General features: G+C 37.1%; 1 protein-coding gene across 5 annotated transcripts in view; it reads left to right on the top strand.

The window, feature by feature from the left end:
- Lrba (LPS responsive beige-like anchor protein) overlaps nucleotides 1-17,833 on the top strand; it is a 478,937-nt gene that overhangs the window by 392,937 nt on the left and 68,167 nt on the right. The gene's annotated exons all lie outside the window — the stretch shown is intronic.

Below are 17,833 nucleotides of genomic sequence, written 5' to 3'. Positions count from 1 at the left end.
CCTTCAGCCAGTAACTGATGGAAGCAGATGCAGAGATCCACAGCCAAGCACTGGGCCAAGCTCCTGGAGTCCAATTGAAGAGAAGAAGTAGGGGCTATATAAACAAACTGGACCAAGATTATGATGGGGAAACCCACAAGACAGCTGACCAGAGTTCATGGCGCTCACAGACTCTAGACAGCTAGAGTCTAGGCCTGCATGGGACTGACCTAGACCCTCTGCATGTGTGTGTGTGTGACAGTTGTGTAGTTTGATCTATTTCTGGGACCCTTAGCAGTGGGACCAGGCTCTGTCCCTGGTGTATGAGTTGGCTTTTGGCGACCTATTCCCTATGGTGGGATGCCTCCTTCAGATATGATACAGGGGAGAGGAGCTTGATCCTGCCTCAACTAGATATGCCATGCTTTGTTGACGCCCCAAGGGAGGCCTTAGCTTAAAATTAGCACATGACTGCAGCATTTCTAATTTCAAATATGTTATTATGAAGAGGAATAGGGTAGAAAAGATAATTATTACAAGCTGGTTTATTGATTTACTTGAAACATTGTTTGTACTTTCTGTCTTGCCAAGCATGACTTCAGTTGCTACCTGGAACAGAAGGACTTAGCAAACTAGCTGAAACAATTAGTTGTTGTCCTTAGCAGCCTGGTGACTGCCATGAATACCCTGTAAAACTTCATTTGCTTTGCCTGCCTCACAATGTGGTTTTAGAATATAAATGAGAATAAAAACTGAACCCAGTATTGAAGCCTTTCAAGAGATGTCCTGGCTTTGGTCCACCAGTGACATCGTCTCTCTCCCACTCTCATGGTTTTGGGGGTGTTTATTCCAGAAATATTCCTGCAACAATTATAGTTTATAAACATACAGAGGAAGTAGAATGTTGTACTTAAGTTTTTTTTTTTTTTTTTTGATTTTCAAGACAGGGTTTCTCCGTGGCTTTTTGGTTCCTGTCCTGGAACTAGCTCTTCTAGACCAGGCTGGCCTCGAACTCACAGAGATCCACCTGCCTCTGCCTCCCGAGTGCTGGGATTAAAGGCGTGCGCCACCACCGCCTGGCTTGTACTTAAGTTTTAAGTCATGTTTCTTTGACAAATATAATATAATGAAAATGATGTTATCTTTCTTTGGCAGGCTTTTTCATACCTCAGGGTATAATAATAATAATAATAATAATTTTTAATTCAGGTTAAAATATCTATTTCCTCAAATATTTATGGCTTCTTTATGGTAGCACCATTTAGATTTTTTTCTTCTTTCTTACATAATTTGTGACAGTAATCAAGAAATGTAATTTTTAATGTATTGTTGAGTCAGTTTTCATCATTGACTCATGATCACTTGGCTCAGATTGGTTCTGGTCTTATACTAAAGCAGAACATCTTGACAGGGATCATGGGTTGGAACATAGTGGTGGCTATGCACATGTCAGAAAAAAGACAGGGAGACAAGATGAACTCTTCTAAGACCTGCCGTGGCCTATTTCTTTCTACAGCCCACATACCACCAGATATTTGAACATTTAAGAAAGTTTATTCTGTTCTCAGGCTGTGTGCCAGAGAAACCGAATATGGTATACAGAGACACCCACCCTGTTAACGCAAGCGGGAGGAAGAAGACACTTAGATAATGCAGTAATGTTTCTGCAAGTGTACATAAGAAGCTCTTTTTAGAATATGTTTTTTCTAAATTGCTTGACATCAGCCATGTGTAAGTTAAACAGGATTTAGTTCTCAGTATTTTCCTCCTCTAGAGCCGTCTTTCCAGGAAGGATGATTAAGTGAAATATAAACATAGAGAAGAAAAGTAGACTGCTTTCCAAACATTTTAGTGATTTGTTTCTTAAATAAACAACTAATCATTGTTACCTCTATTGAAGATAAAGTGTCGTCCAAGATTGTTATATGATTAAAAGTGAATTTTGAGTATTATTTTATATTGAGAGAGTTCAAATGCTCCAGCAATGACTCTAACAGGTTCTTTCTGAAATGTAGCTCTCTGCATAACTGTAAGCCTGTCCCCTGTCTGTACTTACAAAAATGATGCTACGATACCATGTAGTAAATTCAAGTCACCCCTTTTACCTTTAAACAAAATAATAAGAGTTTAATGGACAAATTGGTTTTACTATATAAATTTTTTTCTCTTTTAAAGAATATCTGAGCTTTGTATTCTGTGGGTTTGTCTCAAACTGCTGATAAGCAGTGGGTAGGAGCGGTAGTCATTCTCCATTTGCCACAGCAGCAAGAACACTGCAACCTACAGCTTGGCCCCTTGGGAAAATGAGGGTTAACCTCCCAAGTCCTGAGTAGCTCAGTTTGAAGGATCCGCGTGTTAATGAACTTTTTAAACTAGTGCACAGTGGCCTTTTAAACTAATGCACTGTTTCTTAGTTGTTGAGTTTTTATTATTGATATTTCTGAAATTACAGAAAATAATAAAGAAGATTTTTATTGATCATGTTAAATATGTTTGTGTTGTCTTGTTAGTATTAAACTCACCATCAACATTTATGAGGGGAATATCTTTCACAGAATGTACGAATTAGCTAAAACACTGCGATAGACAGATACCCTTCTCCTGCTTTTTATTGGAATGCCTTAGGTATAAGCAAATTACTTCATTTTGATTCTAGATGCTGAGCTCCTAATAGCTTTTAAATTTATACAGTTTTTGTTTAGCTGTCAAAACATTTAATTATATCATGCCCAAAGGTGTAAAGCTGTCAAATAAATCCGAGTGTAGGCATAAACATTTGCTAGGTTATTGTGCTACTACTACACTGTGGTTACAGGATGGCTGGTGAACCTGTTTGGGGGAGGGGTTCGTGGAAGGACATTAACTCAGCAGGTACAGAACAACATTGGCCTGATGAATTGATGATTACTTGTAAAACAGCAGGTAGTAATGCCCCAAGTCTTGGTAATTACTCTCTCTCCCTCTCTCTGTCTCTGTTCTCTCTGTCTCTCTCTGTCTCTGTCTCTGTCTCTGTCTCTCTCTCTCTCTCTCTCTCTCACACACACACACACACACACACACACACACCCATCACCCCCTCTCTCAGTAAAATAAAGCCAACAAGAAAGAGTGGTAAATTCGTTGGGTCAGTTTGTACTGTAAGAAAACTTTCTGTAAAAAATAGTATTCTTTCTCTCCTTACTTCTGCCTTATTTCTTTGTACTAAACATGAACATTACCTCAGTCACGCTTCACCTTCTCCTTATCCTCTCTTTGCCATGGGAAGAATTATTCCAGTAGCACTTGGAAAGTATTGTAGCCAATCAACAACTAATAACTATCAGTTTTGAGTTTTCTATGTAAAACATTTTTAAAGGAAAAAAACAGTTTTATTTCAGTTCAGTAACTAACTGTCCCATCAGTTTTATGAAGTTAGTTTTATGACATCATTTGAAGGCAGAGCATTAGTTTGAATAAGAACGAGTACTTCTCAAATGCAAAATTCACGAAGAGGTAAGGGAGTAAAGTAAATTAGTTCTACTTTGAAGCTTTTATTTTCTTCCCCTTTCAAAATGAATGGGAAGGCCCTTGAGAGGCCCTTGAATGAAAGCTGCTTTTCATTAGTGCTACCAAATACCTACTTGAAAGAGTGGAGTTCTGACTGAACACCACACAAGAGAAAGGGAAAGCTTCCTTTTCTCCTGCAGGACCATCAGCTAAATAGCTCTTGGCTTCTCGTTTCCAATCAGGTGGTTTCACATCAGAGTTAATTACTCCAGTCATTTATTCTAATCACCCTCCTCTTATGGCTAGCTGCATTCTGTCATGGGGTGGCATCTTTTGAAGCCAGTTAAGTTTGAAAACCACTGCAGGGTACTTGAGGCTCATTAGTGAGGCCTATCCATGCCTGGCTTTGGATTTGCTCCCTGATTAACTCTGCATCTCCTGGCCTTGCTCCCCCTCCCTCCATTCCCTACCCCCACTCCTCCAGCCTTCTCAAACAGGAATGTTTCAATTAACTCTTAACATGCTGCCTGTCTTTTCACCCACAGGTTTAGGAAAAATGTAAATGCTGTTATCGCTACTCAGACCCATGCTGGATCGTGACATTATAGCAGTATCTTTTGAGTGTGGTCACACTGCCTGTAGAGAACCCACCGAGGAGAGTTATAGTTTTGAACAACAGGAGAAGGATGGTACTTTACAGAATAAACACATTTAAGTTCTTGATCCAGTTCTCCTAACCCAGCAGTGATTCCAGCCCTAATTTGAAGCACTGTGTATATTTTCCCAGGGGACCCGGGGTTGTGAGAAAAGCTGTAAGACTCAAAACAGAATTGCTCATTTTTAATTTAAAAGCTATTGTCAGGTGTAATAGTTCAATCTAAAAGCAATTATCAGATCACATTTAAGAGATACTAGAATCAGAAAACAAAATGTGTTACATCACTTTTTAAAATGAAAGAAAAACATAACTATTGAACAGTTTGTTTGGTGTAGTTATATGAAAATATTTAAAACATTGTCTGAAAATTAAGAACTACATATGTCTGGTGGGTAAATGAATTTTTCCAAAATTGGAAGAGACACGTTTGTTTGTTTGTTTGTTTGTTTTTTCTATTCTTTCCACACAACAGTTTGATATGAAGTGATTTGTGTCTAGACAAAATGTAAAACTTTAAATATGAATCACAGTTTTGTAAGTTACTAGTGTCTGTAGATATTCACTGATAAGCAGGCTGGACTCTTTTCTTAGTTCTCTTCTCCCCAGCAGCTGTTTTGTTTACTGAATCGCTGGTTTACCAAGAGCCTTTAGGATTACCAGCCAGCAGACATCATGGGTATTGTCTGACTTGATCTGAAGACTGCTGATTAATGTACAGTAAGATAATGAAAAAGGCTAGAGTATAAATTCTTACTCCATTCAATAAATATTTATCAAATGTCTACAATATGCTCAGTTCCAGAGAAGCAGATATATATAATCATGCCTTGTGGAATCCACATCCTAGCAAGGAAGACAGAAATGTAAACTGTAATACAAGATGAAAGTATTAGTTTAAAAGTTAGTGTCAGTGCAAAAGCCTGTTTGAGAGAACAACAAAACCTGTAAATAGAGGCTTCACATTGATGTAGTACATTTTGCTTATTATATATTCAGCAATACTCTTTGCTTAGCATTTCTAAATCATATATAAAATAATTAAATTGTAATTTCTTAGTATCAAATCATTTTTTAGTTTTAAATGTATTATTCTGCATCAAAATGAAAATTATTCAGAAGAATGTGGAGTAGTTAATGGCCTTACTTTAGGACTCAGACGGATGGGGTTCAGGTTTCAGCTCTGACATTTACTGGCTGTGTGACATCAGGCATTTTACTGAAGCATTCTTAGCTTCATTTGTAAAACAGCTTTTAAAAATGTAGGGCTTATCTCAGGATTATTGTAATGATTAAATAAAATAATCCATCTAAAACATTCCACATGAAGCAGGGCGCGTCCTAAGCCCCCACTCTGTTGTTGCTCTTCTGCTGATCTTTGGTTGATCAGTGCACCCACCTTCCACTCGCGCTCCACACGCATTTTCCTTCCACAAGATATACACACTTCTAGAACCTTTGTCAGGTGTCATGGTGCTATTTGCATCCGTCTTCTGGGGTTCATGAAGAGAAAGTGAAACCTTTAATGACACTTCAGCACTGACTTCACTCTCCCTCTTCTCCATGGAACCACCCTACCTCAGTCTAATTATGTGGTTAACAAACTGCAGAATCGTGGTTGCTATGGCCAGTAAGGACAGAAATTCACGTACTAAAACTCTGCCAGGCTTGAACATATCAACTGGATAGAGTTCTGTACTCATTTTTTAACTGCTTATACGATGTTTTTAGCCCCTCCATACAGTTATTGAGCTGTACCAGAAGAATGCTTAAGTTCAGTAGGCAAGTGTTGAGACCCTTCTGGATAATTAGATCTATGATCACGAAATTGCAAGACAATGACACCTGCCCTTTGGGGCTGCTATTTTAAGGAGGAGACAGACAGAGCAGTAATTAATTAGGGAACTAGGTTAAGTGACACAGTCATTCATTTCCAGTACTTTTTAAATACCTATTACATGCAAGTAATAGAAAAATGGGAATAATAGTATATAATATCTGCTTTGAAGGGAATTGTTGTTTAGTGAGGCAGATAGACAATAAATAAGCTAAAATACATATATAATTTGTGATAATACATATGTAACAAGTAATAAGTGTGGTATTTATATTGTATGCTATAAATGAGAAGCAGGGCTACCATGAAAGTGTGTGTGTGTGTGTCTGTCTGTCTATAATAAGACCCAAAGAGGAAATGTTCTGTTTCTTAGTAAGGTTAGGAAAGACTATAGAGGACAAGCCTACATCTTTAAGGGTGAGTATAGCCAGGCATGGTTGCTCAACCTTTAATTCCAACACTCAGGAGGCAGAGACAGGCAGATCTCTGTGAGTTGGAGCCTGGTCTGTCTACATAGTGAATTCCAGGACAGCCAAAGCTCCATCGTGAGACCCTGTCTCAAAAAGGGTGAGTATGGAGGGCTGGATAAAGCTCAGTAATAGCATATATGCTTATCGTGTCCTTAGTGCATCCTACATACACGCACATGCACACACGCACACACACACCTATTTACTCCTCCCCCACACAACTCACAAAGACTGTCTAGGGGTTTTCTAGGAATGGAACAAGAACATGGAAATGGGCAGTTAAAATACAAGATGAAGAATGGGCAAAGTCATGCAACATGAGCTAAAGTTAATTCTGATGGTAGAATGCAGTACTGTGAATTACGTGGAGGATTTGAAGAGTGTGAACATTTTACTTCTTTAAACAAGTGGTACTCAAAGGTGGTTTCTGGACCAGCAGCATTTATATAATCTGGGAACTTGTCACAAAGGCAAATTCTTGACCTCCATCCTGATGTGCCATATCAGAAACTCTGAGTGGAAGTCTGGGAATGTGGGTTTTAATATGATCCTTAGCTGATCTACTTAACGTTGGAAATCCACTGCTCTAGAGGTAGGAGAGCCAGTGAAAACTTTAAGGAAAGCGGTGCCTGGATCAGATTTCAGGCATAATGAGTAGAAGAGAATGAGTGGGGAAAATTACAGAGAAAGGGTGTGGTTTGGATATGTTTAGAATCATTGAGCCAAGAAATAGTGAAGCATGGATCCAAAGATAGTCACAAAGGGAAGGAGGGAGGGAGGAGTTCTGAAGATTGGAGGAGGCTTGTTGGGGCTGCATCAGGCTCTGAGGGCGAGAGGAAGGGTGAGGATGACTGCCACGTTTCCTACTTGACTGGGTTAACGGAGAACCTACCATGAGCTGACGAGAGAGGGTGCACATGTCAAAGGAGAAACTACCCATCCCTGCTACTGTGTTAGGCTAAATTACATGAATACACACACACACACACACACACACACACACACACACACACACACACACAAATGAAGCAGTCCACAATTTGGATTTGAAACTCAGGAATGATTCCCACTGGTGGTGGCTGGATCCTGTCCCTTCTTAGCTGGTTAGACAAAGGTAAAAGTCTAGGACTGAATCATGAAGAGAGGCAATACCAAAAACATGGCAGAAGAGAAATGCTCCATGGCTAAATGGCCAGAAGAATTGAATAGATTTTAGGGTCCATACTGAGGATAGCAGAAAGAGAGTTAGTAACAGAAAGGAGCTGAGGGAAAATGCGCCCTCCAGACCCACACAATAGCAAAAGCATCACCTTTGTTGTACTGAAAACAGAAAGCAAGAATTTAGCTAGTCAAAGAGAAGAAAGCAGATATCAAAAATAACATTTATTTGATTCTTTCAAGACATTTACATTGTTGATTTCACACCTTTGTATTCATGATTGTATACTATAATTAAAAATGCTTATTACATAGCATTCTGTTGATAATTCAGAGAGAATTGTATCCACAACTTACTGTACTTTAAAGAATTGTGTTGTAGGTTCTACAAACTGTCTAGTAGTAGACAGAAGTTAATTGATGAAAACACACAGATTTACACGCTAACTTTCAGCCAGGATTGTATCCTCAGTGCTGAGTTTATGGTCTGTGAGTATCTAACTGTAGACAGCCAATATGGAAAAGTCCTAACCAGGGACCTTTAAGGATGGTAAGTTGGCAGAAGGACCGGGGCTTGGTAGATTTTGCTTTTTGTCTCTATTTAAAGAGGATGAACAGAGTGCCATTTTTCACGTTGCCACATTGCTCCCGAGATCTGTAGTGTGAAAGAGCACGTGCGGCAGAGCATTATGTCTGCTCCACTCCTGAAGATGCTGGATGACTGCTGTCGTACCTCACGGTCTAGCCTTTCTTTATGGTCACTGCAGTGACCTCAAAACCACACTGAAAATCATCTAGTCTTCTAGGGACTTGGTGCTTTATAAGATTTACCTTGTGGCTATTGATAACTTGGAATGTGGGTTGTTTTTATTAATGTATATTATATACATAATAAGTATATAACACATCACAGATTCTTAGATTTAATATAAAATGATACTTTTATATTGGTTTTAATTAAGCACTATTAAAATTGATTCACCTGTGCCTACCAGAAGAATTAATATTATATATTTGGTTTCCATACATCTCTATTTGACGACACTGCTATAAAGTTTTGGTGGTCATTTTGTTACCCAGATTCTTACTGGCTAAGAAACTAATTTGGCGTGGCATGGCTGTAGTTGTGTGTCTTGGAGGCACAGGAGAGAGAATTGTGAATTTGAGATCAACCTGGACTTCACAGTGAGACTCTCACTGTGATAATAATGATGACAATAATAATAAGGCAGGTCTTGGAAATTCCTCTATTGAGTATGAACATAGTTTTTTTAATACTGAAATAGTATGTAAACTTCTTTAATTTTCAATGTTACATCTAAAATAAAGTCTTAGGATTAATTTTAAATCTGTAAAAGAAAATACAGAACTATGAATATAGTTTGATAGTAAAGTGCCAGTAATTACCTTAGCACTGAAAAAAATCTAAAATATCAATACTAAATTCAAAATTCAACTAGTCTACCAGAGGGATTTCTTTTGCTACAGTATAGTTGGTGTGCAAACCTGAAAGCCAGTCGTCTCAAAACACAGTCTTCCTTCTCATTGACATTCAGTTGTAAATAATAACTTCCACTTTACGTCTCTCTGAACCCTATCCTTTCTTCTTCCCTGTTTGTTTGAGATGCTCTCGTTTTTCATTTCATTTTTTCCAGATGCTGGGGATTGAACCCAGGGTATCCAGCTTACGAGTCAATCACACTGCCACCAAGCTTTAACCTCACCTCCTGTGTTACTGTTTTTTTTTTTAATGTGCATGTGTGTGATCCTGAATGTATGTATGTTCACCTTGTGTGTGAAAGAGTCTGCAGAGATCAAACTATGGATCCCTTGGAATTGGAGTTACAGATGTGCCGAGCCCAGGTCCTCTGCAAGAAGAGTAAGCGCTCTTACTCACTGAGCCATTGCTTAGTCCACTGAGCTGCTGTCCTGAAGAAGGCTCTCAAGTAACTCTCCTCTGGACTGCCCCTCCTCCGCTTGGAGCTCACACACTTTCCCCTTTCCTTCCAGAGAACACCTCATCTCAGAGCCCAGCACAGCATGCATTTGCTGGGAGATACTAGCAGTAATCAAGAGTTACAAAATGAAAGTCTTTCAATCATACAGAAGTTCTGACCAAACTTAACAATACATTAAAAAAATGAAAGTTAAAGAACGTGTGTGTGTGTGTGTGTGTGTGTGTGTGTGTGTGTGTGTGTGTGTATTCTTTCTTCTTGGAGCAAAAATTGAAAACTGTTCTATTCCTATTGTCAGGATTTTCATTTGCCAGTATAAGTTTATGACAGTCAGCCAAGGGACTCATTGGTGCCATGCAGACAGCGCCTTGTTTTTGTCTGGCATCCCTATGGGATCAAACTGCATCTGGCAAGTAGGGATTCTAGTCAAGCCATCTTCAAAGGCAAGAGACTGCTAATATTTATCGTATCTCTTCAGATAAGCAAATGTAGAGAGTTTTTTTTAATTTTGTTTTCCTTCTTTTTGTAACTTACTATAAAAGAAAACTTCCCAAATGTAGAGAGGGTTTTTTTTTTATTTTGTTTTCCTTCTTTTTGCAACTTACTATAAAAGAAAACTTCCAGATATAGTCTTAAATTGTGGTTAAAGGGAAAAAATACTCAATTTTCTATACCTAAGTAGCATTTTACCCATTGAGCCATCTCACCAGCCCTTAGGGCATACTTTAAATATTTCAATGTCTACAAGGAATAGCACATTGTGCTTGGCATTTGGAAGCTTTTGTATATCTGTGTGGGAAAGTTTAGCTAAAATTACAGTCTGAGGAAATCTTAGACCTATCATCTAAATGTAGGCCACTGTCCCAGGCAAGTGAAAGTGGACCTGCCTTCTATATAGGCTCACATCTTTCTCTTTGTGCCCCTTAAATCTTTTAGAAATGATAAAAGTCCTATAACTCAGTTTACCTGGTTTTCAGATATGTGGTTCTGCACTTAACTGACGAAATGGCTATGTTCCAAGTACTTGTCATGAAATGTTCTCTAGAATCTACCATTCAAAGCCTCCCTAGGAGAAATCAAGTTTATTTAGGACTGCCTGAAGAGTATGCAGCCTTTCCATTTGTCTGTACTTTAAATCTACTTGAGGGTTAAGTAAGCTCCTCTGTGAGTCACATACCTGGATTCCATCATAATTGCCAAGGGAGGAATTTCTTATCTCAGAAGTAGAAATAATGTATTTTCAGGCCATCTGGTTTGTTTTTAAATTATGATCATTTTGACTCTTGTAATTGTTAAAGTTTCTCTCTATGTTGCCTCCTAGAAAGCTTAGTACCAACTTACAGGGCTCATTTCAGACAATTCTGACATGTCACAACACGGTTTTACCTGTTACCTCCTGTTAAATTTCTCTGGCCACATATATATTGTTGTGTGAACTGTTCTCTGAGTGTTTGTCTAAGCAACAGTACACAGAATGTAAATAGTAAAACGAATAGGCTGGAACAGTTGCTCCTCACCCATTCTTACCTAACTAGATATGAATATGAAAAATCTCTACCCTACTGTATGTATGTGCCACACTACAGCTGCTGTAACGCATCTGTCTGTTCTGAATTCCTAGATGCTAGAGTAGGAACAACCTAAGATTGAAATGTTAATTAAATGTTTTAATGTTCTATAGTTCTAAAGAAAATAGTTGGATAAAACGTCAGCATACAGAAGTATTTTAAACATTCAGAAAAAAGTCATCTCTCTGAAAAGGAGGTAATTGTACAAGTTTGCCTAATCCTTTTGATCTCGGCACACAGCAATACAGACTTCAGTTGAGATTAAAACTACGAATTTCAAAGGAAACATGGCCTTCAGTGTGCAAAATATATAACAGCTGGTTGAGTAGTCCATTTAAAACTGCACAGTAACAGTGGTAGCAAATGTTCTCCTGCCAAAAGATGCATGGGTGCTTGATGGTTTTATCAAGGTGTGATACTGTCTCACACTTCTCCTTAGTAATGACAAAAACGTGGAAGTGAACTCAAATCTCTCCACCGCTCAGCAGTTCAAGGGCAGTGTGAGTGTGCAGCTCCACCAGTGATTTCTCTATCTGCACCGCCTGCAGAATTTGAGCGTGGTAACTAAAATCCTTTTTTTTTTTAAACTGTCAAGTATAATTTTTATTCTTAGTATCTTACAGCTTTTTTCCTTTTAATCTTTGGTCCTCCTTTTCCCCTTTTGCTTTCACGATGTATTAGTTTTAAATGTCACATTTTCACACATATTTTCAAGCTCCCAAAGTTAGACTTTTCTGTGTAAATAGTATTATAATTGCTTAACATTTTTGCATATTTATATAGTAGGGAAAACATCCAGATTCCAAAGCAGTTTGATATGCTTATAATCAATTGTTGAGAAATTAAGCTAATATTAGTTGATTTTAGTTGGCTAAATATTATAGTTTTAATTCTGTTTCACCTATCAAAATAATTGTTAAAAAATAACTTTTAAAAGGTGAAATTAATGCATTTTAAAACTAAGGATTGACAGGTGTTTGTCATTTTTAGCAAATCACATTTGGAAAACATGCTTGTATTTTGAATTTTTATCTGTCTAATATGAGAAATAGTTCATTTTTTCTATGACTTTTATTTTTTGAAAGCATTAATATAATATAGTTACACATTTTTCCTTTTACTGTTATTAGATGTGTTTCGAAGGTGTAAACTCCTAAAATTCACCAGTTTCCCAGCCTGCACCTCAGGAGTTAACATATCCATCTTATTAGAGCGACAGGAAATCTGGCAGCTATTGCAGGCACACAAACAATTTGTCAGTCTTCCTAAAGTGAACAGCCTTCCGCAGAGTGGCTGCCTCTGCTTTGTTTGAACAGGCTAAACTTTTCCTTTTTGGACTTTAAATCTTAGACGTGAAATGTGATCCACATATTCAATCAAAATCATTTAATTCAAAGCATATTTTGATTGGAACAAAGCTGACATGGAAAGAAACTTTAGAATAAAAAAGTTGAAAGGACTTTATATCATATATTTAGCAGGAAAATTTGAAACAGTTCTAATTAGGCTGAAAAAACCAGCTTTCTTCAATGTAAATTACAAAGGTCGTATATCAATGTTAAGGAAACATTACCCCTAGTGTTTGAAATCCAGCACATGCAAACATAACAGGCCTGTTCCTTGTGTGTATGTGTCTAGAGGCAGAAGGCTTTTTACATCTACTTCAAATGAAAAAAGTTTAGAAATCCAAGCTTATAATTTGATGCATCACCTTCTTTGAAACATATCACTACATAGACTCACTTACATTGGACCTCTTAACTATAAGTTTAAGTAAAATTTTAAGAAATTATGTTTTATTTTTTCATTAAAATGTGTCACATGATCTTATACTGAAGTATATAACAAGTGAGTACAATCAGTGAGTTTTATCTTTTTATTTGAAAGTTGTAAGTGTGATATTTTGTACCGTGGTTCTGAATCAGGCCTCTTAGCTGGGGATGGAAGCAGTGGCATAGGTGTGTGGGAATGCAAGCCTGGGACTCACGGGACTTGGCCTTTTTCTGTTTTCTCTTTATTATGTTAGTTGTTGACATCCTGGTTCTGGGAATCGAACTTACTAGTATATTCATTTCTATTTGTAGATGATATTTGATAATTTTATTTGATGTTTATAACGTTACATCTATGATAGCACTGAGTAGGAATATCATATTGATCATATTGATATTAACACAGATTAGGGATTTACAAGCATGGAAACCAGAGATAACTGTCAGCCACAGCTCCTTTGTCATTAACAAGTGTCTAGGATTTCTTTTGTTAATTAAAATTGACTTTCTTTTATTTTACCTTATTTTCATGTTAATAAAACTTGAATTTTATAGGAGAGTGCTATAGTATTTCTAAAGCCTTTATTAATTAATAGAATTAGTGCTAAATATCATTATTATTATTTTCAAATAGCTTAATATCTTGGAAAAAGTAAACTTTCTATATGTTAGCAAATTATTTGACCTCACTCTACTAAAGTAGAATAATTTTATTTAACATTTTATATCAATAAATAATTCATTTCCTTAATGAGTTGGTTTCAGGGAAACGGATTATGTTCTTTCTGTAAGATTTATTGTTGGACACATATTCATATTTACTATAATTATTTCTGACACAATCATTTATGAACAATTTATTGTCATTTTATGATATATTAAAATTTTAATTTACTGAGATTTTGTAAAAGAGCCAAGCAAGTGAAAGTTCCTAATAAGTATTTATATTTGGCATCTACGTTCTGTACTTTTTAGCATCTTGCAGTTTTTTTTGTCTCTGCCTAATAGATCCCATTAAGAAAACAGATATCAACCCCCAGACAGTTTGTCAAGACTAATATGAGTCCCCCTGGATTGAGTGACAGTTTGTGCAAAGTTTCATGTGGTAGTCTTCGCATAATCTTATGTGATCCTTAGCAATTGGATGCTAGTCACCGCTTTATTTTATAACTCAAGATGAGTTGAATATTACTATAGCTTGTTGGATATTTTCTTGGATTTTCTTTTTTACAAATGTTATTCAGAGTACACATTGGATATAAATGATGTATTCAGCCTGCTAGGGGAGGGCTTACAATTGATTTGTTGGGTTGAAAGCAGCATGAAAAAAATGTTACTATCCCCTAGCTGAAAACCTTCTTTAACTCCAGCCTTAATGAAGACTGTCTTAAAGGCTTTGAAAAATTCCAAATGCTTAGCATTCCACGGACATGGTATACATGGTGCGTGCGTGCGTGCGTGCGTGCGTGTGTGTGTGTGTGTGTGTGTGTGTGAATGCGCATGCGTGCGTGCACATGCATACACAAATACACTCACACTCTCTGAAAATGTGGGTCCACATAAATTTTATATAATGTAGTTTTTAAGACTGTATACGAACGATTTTGAAGAATTTTAATAGGGAGTTTGTCTTTTATGCTTTTGAATCTCAAAGTTATAAGATACATATCCAAACTATTCCTCTTTGAATTATTTTCTTTGTCTTTATTGACCTTCTGCTGATCCTCTCTTCTTCCTTCAAATGTGTACTCTGTACACTTGTTTATCTGTGCACACTCTAGGTGAGGCAACTGTCCTTCAGTGCTGTCAAAAGGAGGTTAAAGCCTGAGCTGACTTGTACTGGGATGATTCCAAACTTCTTAGAAACCTCTCAGATCTGTCAACATTCTTCTGGATTCCATTTTAAAGTTTTCCTGTGGTACTTAAAAAAACAATAAAAACTCTAATACAATTTTTAGGGGTTTTTTTAAGTATGTGCTTATTCACTAATGTGTTTATCACCTCCTTGAATAAATTTTGCCAATAATTCTGTGAATTGCTGGTTGACCCCTTCAGGACTGACCTGCGGCAGTGTGAAGGCAGGCTGAACCTTCACAGGTGATGACTCTGCCTTGTGTCCGCAGTATGATGGGGCACACAGTATTGTTTCTTCAGTGTTTTTTGTTTAAAATTCTGAAGCAGTATCAAGATATAAAGCCTAAAGCATTTAAATCAAACCAACTTCACCATTTCAAATGTGCATAAAGAAGTAATCAACCATTAGGAAACTCGCAGCTCTTTGTTTGATGACACATAAAACAAAATTGCACTATTTGTAGAGCTTTAATATTGAGAAAATTCATTTGCACTTCTTCATATTCTGAGCCTTGTAGAATTTTATAGTCTCAAATCACAATGCCATGGACACTCAAGAGACTCCTGGCTGTTTTATCTTATTAAACAATTTTGAAATCATTAATTTTTAATTAGCTTGGATGCAGGTTTTTTTTTATTGTTTCAATAGTGGGTCTATATGAACTAAACGTGTTTTATTTAAACTACTGGCGAGAGTATTATTTACATAAATAAGTATGTTCTTCCCCACAATACGTGCTGGGAGCCTGCTTTGTGTAGTGATGTTGGCTCACAGACCCGCACATCCTCCACTTTAATCCTGCAGCAGGGCTTCTCATCAGCTCATTACCTTACAGTTTTGAACAACCAAAAAGGATGCACTCTTGAAGATACATGGAAGTCCTTCCTGATTGAAAGTTCTAATTAAGTGAATTGGAGAAAATTAACTGAAATTAGCTGTCAGGAAGTCACATTTAAATGAGTGATGAGCTAGTCTGGCAGTAAACATTTAAATGATATAAATTGCCATTTAAGTGTATGGTTTAATGTTTGTCATGCATTAATGTGACATGAGACTGCAGTGACAATCAAGCAGCTCGCTCTAATTTGAACATATTTAGGGCTTTTGTGTGGAGTGCACTGCACACAAATTAAGACAATTGCTGTTTTTATGTGCCACTTTAAGCATGCGCCCTCCTATCCCTCCCAGGGCCAAAGTTAATGCAACTTACACTGGTAATTTAAATTTTTAGACTCATTTTAAATTTATGTAATTAAAGTAGGGATTTGTTTGATTATCAGAAACTCTCTTATTACGTCAAGTGTAGTGCGAAGTTGTTCGTTACTGTGTCTCTGTGGAAGTAGCAAATACGATGGATTGGATTAAAGTATCTGAAACAGTATCTTTCACAGGAGATAGCTTTAGGCTCCTTTCATTTCATGCATGCATTAGAATGTGAGACTTGTGTAGTCAGTTCATAGAGATTTATTTAGAGAATAACATTTTATATTTGTTAGTATTGCAAACCCAGGTTAAATGGTTTTTAAGAAAACATTGTATTTAGCTATAGACACCTTCCTTATTCACAGGCACAGTTTTAATAAGACACGTGTAGTAATGAACTATGTGTCTATCACTTGTGCAAAGGTGGTTTATACTTCATTGGTGTTTGCTTTAGTTAGTCCATTGGGGCTAAGGATTAGAGGTCAGTGATGCACAGGACCCTGGGTTCAGCCTCCAGCACTAAAGAGAAAGCAGGTGTAGCCAACTGCACCTTGAAACTTACAGCTATCTTATACTAAGAACACAAGTACATCACAATCATACAGTTTAAATGATAAAACTAATTTCATTGAGAATTTTTGCCAGATAGAATTTGGAATATTTTCAATTATACTTCAGAGTTAACTTTGACAGCTTTGTTAACTTTGAATAGTATTATTTGTTGGAAAACCTAAACTACTAAGTATTTAACTTTGATGCTGGAATAATTTTGAATAGTCTTACACAGTATAAATAGGAATAGCATCCTAAAATGTCTCTGGCCTTGGTATTCCTAGGTTTCCTCAGTTCAGCAAACATTTATAGATGTCAACTGTATTTGGCACAAAGTAATAGAAAATTGGAATATGATGATGAATAGGAAGTGAATCTTTTGCCCAGCATTTCAAGTGAATATTTGATCATGTTCATTAATTATTTATTGAGCACAGTTAATAGCATAAAGTGTTTGGTTTAGTACTGATACATAGAATAAAAATCCAGCAGTTATAAGTCCCCACAAAATCTAATTTGCTATTATAAACACAATCAAAATACTAAATAATTTGGTTGCAGTTTCAGGAGACGACATGTTTTAATTTGAGAAAAATGTTAATATCCCAAGTTAATAGAAAATGTTTAATATTTTTACATTTGTTTCCCGAAGTTGTCCTTTACTCTATGACCTCCTTTCTTTGAAGCGTGAATTGCGTGCTTGTCAAGCCTGATTTACAAATACGACCAAGATAAGCCCAGCCCCAGTCCTTACAGTGCATGCAATGCAGTGGGAGAATGCCGAAGTGATTACTCCAGCTCAGGATGATGAGGGCCAGGAAGTTTCTCACATATACAGCAGAACAGATAAAAAACAGGATGTCAGGGGTTTTGCTATTATTGTTTGTTTTTTTTTTACAGTAATGAGAATTGAATACCAGGCCTCAGAAGAACAAAGCACACAGTCTGCACTGAACTATGTCTAAGTCACAGTGTCTGCTCTATCCAGTCCTTCTTACTTCCTTTTCCCTTTCCCTGCCCTTTCTACTTCCCCTTTTCTCCTTCCTTTCCGTCTGTGAAGTGTGTGTGTGTGTGTGTGTGTGTGTGGTGTAGGCCAGAGAGCAATATCGCATGTCTACTTTAATCACCCCCCACCTTAGCTTTTAAGATAGGATCTCTCACTGAATCTGGAGATTTCATATTCAGTCTAGCTAGGCTGACTTGCCAAGCACACTCTTGAAATGCTCCTGTCTCTGCCCCCATCTCTGGTATTACAGGTGTGTATCACTAGGAATTGTGCTCAGGTAACCACTCCACTGACTGAACCATCTCCTTTGCATTGCTTTGGTCTATTTGTTTGTTTA

The sequence above is a fragment of the Microtus oregoni genome, unplaced genomic scaffold, assembly GCF_018167655.1.
Source record: "Microtus oregoni isolate MIOR12 unplaced genomic scaffold, Mior012 000010F_ref0000083, whole genome shotgun sequence".
NCBI lineage: Eukaryota > Metazoa > Chordata > Mammalia > Rodentia > Cricetidae > Microtus > Microtus oregoni.
This window is presented reverse-complemented; position numbering and strand designations above follow the sequence as displayed.